The sequence below is a fragment of the Antechinus flavipes genome, chromosome X (genome assembly GCF_016432865.1).
Source record: "Antechinus flavipes isolate AdamAnt ecotype Samford, QLD, Australia chromosome X, AdamAnt_v2, whole genome shotgun sequence".
Taxonomy (NCBI): domain Eukaryota; kingdom Metazoa; phylum Chordata; class Mammalia; order Dasyuromorphia; family Dasyuridae; genus Antechinus; species Antechinus flavipes.
Genome location: NC_067404.1, coordinates 8,956,759 through 8,969,078, shown reverse-complemented (window position 1 = coordinate 8,969,078; position 12,320 = coordinate 8,956,759).

Here is a 12,320-nt window from a genome sequence, read left to right as displayed (position 1 = left end):
ACTGGAGAAGGCACACTTCCTTCCTTCAGTAATCCCCTATTTGATTCCACACTCCCTTCTTGCATTGTAACCCCTTTGTCTTGCTATCAAAATGACTGCTACATTTACACATATGCACGTATGTATATGTGTGTGTATGTATATATATATGTATATATATACATATATATAATATTTCATATAAATGTGTGTACAGAGATATGATATAACTTAAAGAGCCTTGCTACTAAAATCCTATTTAACTGGATTTGTAGAGAAGCAAAGTAGAGGAAGAAGAGCATTCTTACCAGCAGTTTTATCTAATTTCCCCCCCCAAATTAACCTCCCCATTCTCCACAGGAGGAGCAATTCTAGGCTGCCTTTGCTCAGTTGCTGGGAAACTAAGGAGATATGTGCCTCCACAATCCTGGTTTCACATAGGAAACAAACACTCCACTTCCCATCTACCTCCTACTTGTAATCCCCCAGAACTGGCTGATAGCCTGCGGGTTGCCTTCTCTTGCCAACAGGGAACGTTTTATTAAGCACCACTACTTTGAGACACTGTGCTAAGTGAGAGCTTCCTCACACCTTCCTTTTCTCTTGCCCCTCCTGGCAAGGCGTGGTTTCCCCTACCAACATTCTCACCACCATGTTGATTATCAACTCAGAGTCCTTATTTCAAAGAGCAATTATGATTCTATATCCTTATACTGGAAATATAGGACACATTGATACTGAGTTAGCCCTGACTCTCCCCAACTAGCTGTATGACTTTGGATATCACTTCTTTCCTTGGACCTCAGTTTCCTCATCTGAAAATGTGTCCCCATCAAGTGCTACCATTTCTTGTGAAATTCTCGGTCCAGACAATCCAAATTTGAAATCCGATTGTGTTCCCCAAACTCCTCACTTACTTGGATTAGATAATCTAAATTGCTTTTTGTGTCTGATAGTCTGTGGTTTGGGTTCTATGATCATTGCCTCGGAAAACATCTTGTGCATAGGAACATTGTCATATATCATGTCCGATTAACAGTCAGAGTGTCTTCCAAAAGTTTGTTTAATCAAGAATTCTTCCTAACTTCCTAATTCTTCCTGACTCATCTCTCCATATTCTCTCCTTTGACAGTCTCATCTCTCCTGCCTACATTTAGCACCACCTTTACATGAATGATGCCTAAGTCAATATTTCCCATCCTGCTGTGCCTCCAGAGCCTTAGGCTCCTTTCTCTAGCAGCCTGCTGCTATTTTCATCTAGGATGCCCCTCAAACTCAATATGGCCCAAGATTAAACTCATCTAAAACTTCTACAGGTCAAAACCTCTCCCTATATCTTGTCTATGTCACTTGATGGTACCACTAGTTTCCTAATCACTCAGATTTCAAATGAATTGAGTGTTCTCCTCTTTTTTTCTGCATTTGAATACTAACCTCCAGCATCTAATCATTGTAAGCTTGGGCAGCTCATTTAATCTCTCTAGGTCTGAGTCTCTTTTTCTTCATAAGGGAAATAGAACCATCTGCAGAATCCTTTCTCTTGAGATTACGAAGGGGCTTAAATGACAAAGTGTGTTGAAAGAACTTTGCACATTTTAGAGCACTATGTAGTCACTATGGTCTTTCACTCTTCCCACTTAGTGCTTAGCCACCACAATTAATTGATTGCCAAATTCTCTCAATTATGATTCCAGCAATATTTCTAACATTCTTCTTTTCTAATCTCATAACACACATCATTTAAACCTTCATCACCTTTTAACTGAATTAATCTCTCCTAATCGGTCTCCTTACCTCCAATCTTATCTCTCTCTAGTCCATTCTTCACACTGATACCCAAATAGTATTACAATTGTACTGCTCTGACTGTGTCAGAAGTCTACTAAGACATTAGTGGCTCTCTATTGCCTAGGAAAAAAGGTATAAAGTCCTTGACCTGGCACATGGAGGGCAGGAACAGTAGTTTTGTTTTTCTTTGAATCTCCATCGATTAAACTTAGTGTTTGGTTTGGCATAGTAAATGCTTAATAAATGCTCTGTCTCTTCTATTGATAAATTAGCTGTCTTGGAAGCCATTGGATAAACTGGAATAACCTTGTACAGGAAATCTGTTCAAAGCCTTCAGCAAGCTTCTAAGAAGAAACCATTTGTGGGGTATAGTGGATGAAGTGTCCATTTGTTTATTTTAATTGGCTATGGCGCCAGAATTGTGTGTTACATATGAGACTCTGTAGTGGAGAAACTCAAACTTTTTCTTTTCTGGGGATGACCAAGAAAGAACTGCCACCAACTAGGGAGAGATTAGAGCTACTGTATCTTCCTACCTGGGCTATCATGTATCCCGTGACCAACGTGCTCCTGTTGATTACACCCAGACAAGCTTCAGCTTTGACTAACCCCTACCATTCAGGTGCTGCTGAATTTTTGTGGGAAAAAAATCACACGATGGTTTTGGTGAGGTCCAATAAAAAATTGATGTTATTCAACTCCAACTGGGCCCTTGCTACTACTAGGAAATCCTTCTTTGCCTCCCTTGTCGATTTGATGTGGACTGAGATCTTTTGGGGGAAAATGATCTTTGGATTGAGCCCTGGGGCTGTCCCCCTTCTTGGGGGAGGTTCCTGGGTCTCAGGCTCTTCTCTGTCCCCCCCCCAGAAGGGGTACAGCCCCAGGGCTCACCCCAAAGATCATTCCCTTCCAAAAGATCACAATCCACATCAGATAAACGATCTCACTCTCTTCTTTGGCAGTTCCAAACCTCATCGCCCCTCAAATCTCCTATGGTTCCTCTTTCCTCCACTCCCTCAAAAAACCTCAAAAAATGGCAGAGGCTGTCCTTTGCCATTTTTTGGTATCCACAACTCTTCTACAGTGCCTGGCAAATAATTGATTAATTAATCGGTTGAATCACCGTGTCAACATCTTTTTGAAGATCTTCATTGTCGGGAAAAGTCGGTGCCCCTGAAGTCATTCCACTTAAGGAAAACATATCAAGAACTCATCCTCAGATTGAGCTAATGCTTATGATACCTATAGCTTACACTCAGTGCTACTATCTCTGCTCCCAGGAACCAGGCAGACTCTTTCTAGTCCTGTTTCCTGGTACCAGGCCTCTCTTCTTGTTGTATGATATAGCCAGCTTGTCTTCTTTAGCAGTTCTGGATTCCAAAGTGTTCGGAATATTGGCAATACAGTGACATGGAACAATCAGCAAGAAGAGTCATGACTAAACTAGTGTTAAAACTTTTATTAAAAAGTTAGACTGAATTGTCTAAAATATTTGGGGTTTGAAGTCATCTAGATGAGTGATGTTTTTGGTCCTTAGCATCTTAAAACTATTTTACAAAGGTTAATTTGTTTACTGAAAGTAAATTTTAGCAAAAACATTTCATCTGATTTTTAAAAATCATTGATTTTTCTTTGCCTTGCTGTAATGCTGTACGCTTTCTTAATAAAGTTGACTTGTTTTTCTGAGAAGTTAAAAATGTATTCAGAGCAAAAGCCATTCATAATAATTTGCCAAATATGTAGACAGCAGCCAAAATGTCAACATATGCAAAAAGTCAGATTATTGAGCAACTGCCTTCATCAATCAATCCATCAGTCCATATATATTGATTGAATGCTCAGCACTTTATGACATTTTGTTAAATGTCACAGGTGATGCAAAAGAAGTATAAAACCTGATTCCTGCATTAGAGGAGCTTATGGTCTAGTTGGGGAAATAAATCACATACATGAAACAGCAAGAGAATAATGTAAACCATTGTTTTCATTGCAAGGTTGTATGATACAGATTCTACTATAAGGAATTCACAAATGTTTGCCTTGGAATAGTCAGGGGAGACTTTGTGAAGTAGGTAGGACTTAAATTAGTCCTTGAAGGATCTGAGTAGGTGGATGGGGACGAAGGGAAATTGTTCTAGGTCCTATGTATGTACCCGCATGATGTATGATGGGTATGGATGCAAGATGGCATTATTGGTGCTTTTCACCTGCTTTTAACTTGGTAATCGATGAACATCGCCAAATCTGGTCTGTGCCATTCTTCATGAAGCCATTGTGAAACACTTGGTACTGGAGGGAAATTGTCCTTGTCAGGTCAGGAAATTCTGCTACAATTCAGTTACTCCCTTTTGTCAAGTTTTCATTTATCTTCATTACACAGACTTCTTGCTTTTGACTGGGAACAATTTCTTAGGGTTAGCTAGGTGGCACAGCGGATGGAGCACCGTGCTTGAAATCAGGAAGACTCCTCTTCATTTGTTCAAATCTGGCCTCAGATATTCCTAGCTGTGTGACCTTGTGCAACTCCCTTCATTCTGCTTCAGTTACCTCATCTGTAAAATAAGCTGGAAAAGGAAATAGCAAACTCCTTTAGTGTCTTTGCCAAGAAAATCCCAAGTAGTGTCACAAAGAGTCCGATATGACTAAACAACAACACTTCTCTTTGGCTACTGACTCAAAAACTTTTTTAAAAACTACCTTGTTCTCTGAGGAGATGAATGTTGTCAGTAAAAAAAAAATACTGAGAAGAAACAAGTATAAGTTAGTTGAGAGAAAAATAACCCATATTTTAGAGTACTTTGAATTTGCAAAGTTTGGGGCATACAGTTTCTCATTTGATCTTTTTAGCAACCCTAAAAGGTTGGCCTTATTATTAACTCCAATTTATAGATGAGACATGCAGAAAGATAAAGTGATTTAGCTTAAGTCACATAACTAATAAGTGGCATTTGAAGCATTTCCGGATTCCAATGCCAGTGCTCTAAGCACCACGCCCTGATGCCTCAGTGTCTCAGGAGAAAGGAGCAAAGGGTAAAGATAGGCTAGCCTCATTTGAGAACCTCTGACATAGAAAACACATGTGGCACAAAGCCTGGTCCCACCCACTGTTATGCACACCCACAGAGGCACCCACCCAAACACTGACACACCTGTCAGCGTGCAGATTCATATGCATAAAACACATCCCTCCAGAAGACTTTAATGCACATGAAAACTCACCAATGCAAAGGAATGCATGACTTCTCACACAAAGAAGAGTAGGTGGATGGAAGTTTGATGAGTGGGTGAATAGATCAGCAGATAAAATGAAGGTTGTTTTGAAGCTGAGTGACTGGGGCAAAGGTACATCCTCAACAAAATTGGGGAAGGAGAGACAGGAAAGAAGATAATGTGTTTCATTGCAGACATGTTGAGTTTGAAATGGCAAGAAGAATCCAAATATGGAAACCAAGGGAACAGAGATTAGAAAATGAAGGGAGCAGTCTGTTATCAAAATACAATAATAACAAATTGAACACCTGCTGGATTCACAATATTTGATAGAGCCTGGGGGAAATTTCAGATAAGATATGATTTGGGCTTCGGGGAGGTTGAGGGTCTAGTAACAGACAATACCGTCAAAGATAGCTAGCTACAAAGCATATGCGATATTGACTATGTACATTGAAATATTACAAAATACAACATATGTAGAAGGGTATCAAATGCTGTCACTATTATGCACTATCCTCTTCAGAAGCATACAATCCAGTTGGTATTTATAAAACGCAAATAAAAGACAGCTTTAGAATAGGAAGGAACCTTCATCTAGTCCAATTCTCTCATTTACAGAGCAGCAAACTGAGGCCTGTCTTACCTCAAAGGAAGAAGGAAAATATATTCAAGTTCAGCCCAAATTTTCTGATGCCAAATTCAATGCTTTTTCTACTTTCTTTTTTAAGTGGTTTAAGTTTTTTTTCAAATAAGTTTTTTTCCTATTTATCTGTTTTCCATTAAGCAGATTTGTTTTAAAAAGCCAAATCCCTCCCTCCCACATAGTCCAGCAATTCTCACATTAATCATGTCTAAAAGCACATCTCTTTCTCCATTTTACATTCGTTATCTTTGTCCAGAAGGGAGTGGTGTTTTATTCTTGTGATTTATTGTTGCTTAGGTCAGAGTTCTCAAGCCTTTCACAGTTGTATTCCTCTGAAGTGTTATCATTATATGAATTGTTCTCCTAGTTTTGTTCACTTACCTCTGCATCAATTCATAAAGACCATCCAAGTTTCCTCTGAAGTCAAACATTTATTTTATCATTTCTTGTGACACAATAATATTTCATAGCATTTATATACCACAATTTGCTTAATTATTCATTAATAATTTCCAATTTTGGGCTACCAGTAAAAGAACTGCTATGAATAATTTTGTACATCTAATTTTTCTGTGGTTTGTTTGGTCTATGGGCCTCACAGTAATATAACTTGGTTAAATGGAAAAGCTCCAAATTGCTTTTCAGAATGACCGGATCAATTAGAATTCCACTAAGTGCAACAGCTTACCTGTTTCCCCACAGCCTCTCCAACATTTGCCGTTTTCTTTTTTGACTTCTTTGCCAATCTGATAAATGTAAGGTAGAACTTCAACAGTGTAGTCAATGATATTTCTTTATTTTCTAGATTGTACCCAAGAAGACCTAACAATAATGTTTTAGTGATTGAGAGCATTTTCCATGAGATATGGATAGTTTGAATATTTTCTTCTGAAAAATGTTTGCTCATATCTTTTGATCATTTATCTATTGGGGAATAGCTTTTTTAGTCTTATTAATATGAATCAATTCCTATCTTGGACATGAAGATTGTATCACAGACACTTGTGTACTGATAAGAGACATGGGTGTTATTCTGTGTGATTCAGAGGGAGGCATACTAGACATCTAGAACGTCTTGTACCCTCTACCCTTCTCCAAGGGAGACTTTCATTCCTATGAGGATGTTAAGTAGGAGGTTGGAGCCAGATGCCATTCTGCTATCTTCAAAGAAACAGGGTGCCAGGACAAATGTGTATCTATGTACTCCCTTTATATATTGTTCATATAGTGAATATATTTGGATTCTAACTTTTGATCCCTTTGTAATTTGGAGGGGAAGGAGGACCCCAACCTCTGTACCCAAGGCTTACCCTCCTTTCCATTAAATTCTGGGTCTACAATGAATGCACATAGTACAGAGCAAAGAAAACTAATTTATACAAATCATAACTAAACAGAAATCAGAGAAGGTATACATAGGTATAGGTATATAGGTATACAGAAGGTATATAAATATAAATATATATATATATATATATATATATAATATATATATATATATATATATATATAATATATATATATATATATCAGACATATATCAGACATACAGACTGGAGGAGCTCTCTCATTTAGAGTGAAATAACTCAGCCCAACAAGAGAGAGGATCCTGGATCTCACCCAAGGAGAAACTCCTTGTAGCAAACTGGGAACAAGGAAATGATGGATTGTGCCCTCCAAGTCTTCCTCTCAAGTCTTTCTGGGTCATTTCCTTCAGCAAATTGAAGAGGGGTTAGCATCATCCATCTCTTTCCAAGATGTAAGCCAAGAAGCACCCAAAGTGACTCGATGCTTGAAGAATCCTGAAAAAGGCTGGTGTTTCAAGATTTCCTAAAGGGGACTAGCCCTAAAGAAACCCAAAGAAGTACTCAAGTTGATTCTCAATTGGAAAATGCTGGAAGGGACTGACAAAGATTAGAACTCTCTTGCCTCTTACCAACTCTCACACAGAGCAGGGCATTCATCTACATCAAAAAGAAAAGAAATGGACAGGGATTACACTTGGAAGGACTTTTGAATTCAAAATTTTGAATTTAAATCCATTTTGAATGGAATTTCTCTTTCTAGCTCTTTTGTCTGGTTATACATACAAATGTGAATGACGTGCATTTTTAAAATCCCAAACTTTCTGAAGTTATAAATTATTTCAATTAATTTTAGTTGATTTTCTAGGATTCTCTTTTTAAAAATAGCTTTTTATTTTTCAAAATAAAAAGAGAGTTTTCAAAATTCACCTCTGCAAAACCTTGTGTTTTTCTCCTTATCTTCCCCACACCCTCTCCCCTTAGACAGCAAGCAATTCAATATAGGTTAAAAATATGCAATTATTCCAAAACATTTCCACATTTGTCATGCTGCATAAGAAAAATCAGATCAAAAAGGGAAAAAAACATGAAAAGAAATAAAACAAGCAAACAATAGCAACAACAAAGGTGAAAATACTATGCTTTGATCCATATTCAGTCTCCATAGTTCTTTCTCTGAATGCTAATGACATTTCCCATCACAAGTCTTTTGGAATTGTCTTGGATGACTGTATTGCTGAGAAGAAGCAAGTCCATCAGTTAATCATCACATAATCTTGTTGCTGTGTACAATGTTCTCACTTAGGATTAGTTAATCTAAGTCTTTCCAAGATTTTCTGAGATCAGCCTGATTGTCATTTCTTATGGCACAATAATATTCCATTATATTCATCTGCCATAACTTATTCACCCATTCCCAACTGATGGGCATCCACTCAATATGCCATCATATCATCTGCAAAAAAAATGATAATTTTGTTTTCTTTTTTTTTTTTTGCATGAGCTTTTTACCTCATTTTTTTTTTGTCTTACTGTTTTAGCTAGCATTTCCAGCATTATGTTAAATAGTAGCAGTAATAATGGGCATCCTTGCATCACTTCTGATCTCAGCCAAAAGGCCTCTTACTTTTCTCCATTACATATAACATTTGCTTTATGATTCAGGTAAGAACCATTTCCTATATGAAGGAAAAGACCATTTAGTCCTAAGATTCATAAGTTTTTAATGGGAATAAGCATTGGATTCTTTTCCAAAACATTTTTGCATCACTTGATATAACCAAGTAGTTTTTGTTATTTATGTTATTAATATGTTTTATTATATTTAGTTGTCCTTATATTAAATCTTCCTGATATAAAACTAATCTTATAGTGTATAATCTTTCTAATGTGTTGTTGTAGCATATTTACTAATATTTTATTAAAAATCTTTGGTGTTCAAAGAGCTATAAAATTGTGCATACCTTTTGAGTAAGCAATATCACTATGAGACCTGCATCTCAAAGAGATTTTTTAAAGGGACCTATATATCTATTTAAAAATATTTATAATAGCTCTTTTGTAGTGAAAAAGAATTAGAAACTGAGGGGATGCCTATCAATTAGGGGATGGCTGAACAAATTATGGTTTATGATTGTGATATAGTATTTAATATGTATGACAGTACTCTAAAAAATTATGAGCAAGATGTTTTCTGAAATCCTGGGAAAAAATTACATGAACTGTTGCAAAATGAAGTGGGAAGAACAAGACATTGTACTTAGTAACAGAATTATTGAATGATCCTCAACTGTGAATGACCTAGCTATTCTCAGCAATGCAATAACCCAAGACAATTCTAAAGAACTCATCATGAAAAATACCATCCACCTCCAAAGAAAGAATTGATAGAGTCTGAATGCAGATTGATCTATACATTTTTAAACTTTCTTTTTCTTGGTCTCTTTTCTTTCATAATATGATAAATATGAAAATATATTTTGCATGACTGTACATATATCATATTTCTTGCCTCCTCAGTGAGGGGGGATGGGGAGAGAAGGAGAAGAAGAATTTGGAAGTCATTTTTTTAAACGAATGTTAATGTAATAGATTGTTTGCTGTCTAGGGGAGGATGTGGGGGGTAAGGAAGGGAAAAAAATTTGGAACACAAGGTTTTGCAAAGGGAATGTTGAAAACTATATTTTTATGTGTTTTGAAAATAAAAATTGATTATTAAAATTGTAATTAGAAAAATATATTATTTTTTAAATTTAACAACAATGTTCATTAAGAATACTGGTCTACACAACTGTATAAATATGCATACATATGTTGTATTTAATATATACTTTAACATATTTAAAACGTATGGGACTACTTGCCATCTAGGGGAGGGGATGGAGGGAAGGAGAGGAAAAGTTGGAACAGAAGTTTTTGCAAGGCTCATTGTTGAAAAATTACCCATGCATATGTTTTGTCAATAAAAATCTATAATTAAAAAAAGAATATTGGTCTACACAAATATGTTTAAAATGATTGTACATGTATAACCTAAATCAGATTCAAAATCTTACAAAAATGAATGTTGAAAACTATACATGTAATTGGAAAAACAAAAAAAAATTGATCTTTGTCTTTTTTTTATTTTTCTCTCTATGGTTTGGATATCAGGACCATATTTATTTAATAGAAAAAAAATTGGAAGAACATCTTTTATTATTGCTAACAATTTATTAGAATTCTTTGGCTTTTTAATGTTTGATAGAATTCACTTATGAATCCATCTGATCCTGGAGTTTCTTTTTATGCTTTGGAAGATCATCTATGGCTTATTTGATTTCTTTTCCTAATATTTAATTATTTAAATAATCTATTTCTACTTTTGTTAATCTGTTCATACTTCATTTTGTAAGTATTCACCTATTTCCTTTAATTTATCAGCTTTATTATCATATATTTGAATAAAATAATTTTCTCTACAGTTTTTGCAAGTTCTCTTTTTCAAGTGTTGATACAATTTAATTTTTTTTAAAACATGTTGTTTGTTGATTTTATTCTTTTTAGAAAAGCAACTTCTAGTTTTGTTTACTACTTCAATGAATTAACTCAGTTTAGTTGCTTTTAATTTTATTAACCTTCTTTAATATCTAGAATTTTAATTTGTTATTTAATTGGGGATTTCTTATTTTTGTGGTTCAGATTTTTCAATAGCATATCCAAGTTATTGATTTGTTCTTTTTTCTCTTTTGTTCATGAACAGAATCAGACATAATTTTTTTCTCAGAAATGCTTTATCTGCAGCCCATAAATTTTGATATGTCATCCCATTATTGTCATTTTCTTTGATGAAATAAACCTGTTCTATAATTTATTCTTTGATCCACAAGTTCGTTAGAATTATGTTATTTAGTCTCTTATTTTAAATTTTTTTCTTTAAAGACTCTTTCATAAAGTCTTTATTCCCTAATACATGGTCAGTTTTTTCTAATGGTTCCATGTATAGCTAAGAAGTATGCAAATTCCTCATTCAGTAATTTCTAGAGATCTTGCACATCTGATTTTTCTAAAGCTATACTTAGGTATTTATCTTCTTTCTCGTTTATATTTTGGCTTGATTTGTCTAGGACTGACGGGGATATATTGATATACCCCAATACTATAACTTTAATTTTTCTCCTTTCAGATCAATTAACTCTTCTTTTAAGTATTTAGTAACTTGCTTATGTGAAGAGGGTGTATGGGATGGTCAAGGAGGACTAGGTCCTCTGTGAAGTCTTGCCAAACTCTTTTCACCTACAGATGGTATCTACCTGACCCCCAACTCTCTATGGCTCTAAGAAGCTGTAGCATACCCAGTGGCAACACCGTAAGAAACCATCTCAGTAGATGAGGTTGAGGGTAAGAAATAGACCTCAAACAGTGAATTGGGCCTGGGGTGTCTACCTCACGCATGTGAAATCTTCCCGATTCCCAGGGTAATGGACAGATGAGAACAATTTGTTCCAATGGCCATGAAGAAGCTGAAACAGCTGTTATGGAGTGCTTAGAGATTGACCAGTCATTGAAAACTCCAAGGTCACCTACTACATCCAAAGCCATCTTCAGTTGTCCTGACTTTTGTCTTGCCACTGAATTTTGATGACTCTAAAAGAGTGCAACTTTACATTATTTAAATCTAATTCACACATGAGTCAAGACATCACTCCATGATATCATTGATACTCTTCAAAAAAAAGGACACACAATAAAAAATGGTATTAGGTGGCTTAGTGGATAAAGCCCGGAATCAGGAAAACCTGAGTTCAAATCTACCTCAGACACTAAGTAGCTGTATGACACTGGGCAAACCACTCCAGTATCTCTACCAAGAAAATCCTATATGGGGTCACAAAAAGTCGAACATGATTGAAACAACTGAACAACAACAAATACTATGTTATTAGGCATGTATTAAGTGCCATTAAGCATAATGTAATTTTCCTGCTTGTTTATTTTTTATTGTTTTTTTTTACATTTTAATATTTTATTATTGTTTTATTTGTTTACATTTAATATTTACTGTTGCCTTATCTGAAATCATGATAGCTAATCCTACTATTCTGAGTTCAGCTGTGTGTAATAGATTTTGCTCCAGCTTCTCATTTCAGTACTATTCAAATAATTGTGTTTCAGTTGTAGTCTGTTTCCTAATCCATTCTACTATTTTCTTCCATTTTATAAAAGAATAGATTTCATTGACATTCATATATATGATTGTTAATCATTTTGTCCTCTTGTGCTTTTTTCTCCCTTTATTTCTCCTTCCATCTTGGGAATTTGCCTGACACTTGAGACTTATAAAGTGAAATAGCCTGTTTTCTCTTTGTTGCAGCATTTCTCAATAGAATGAGTCTATCCCTGATCCCAGGTTT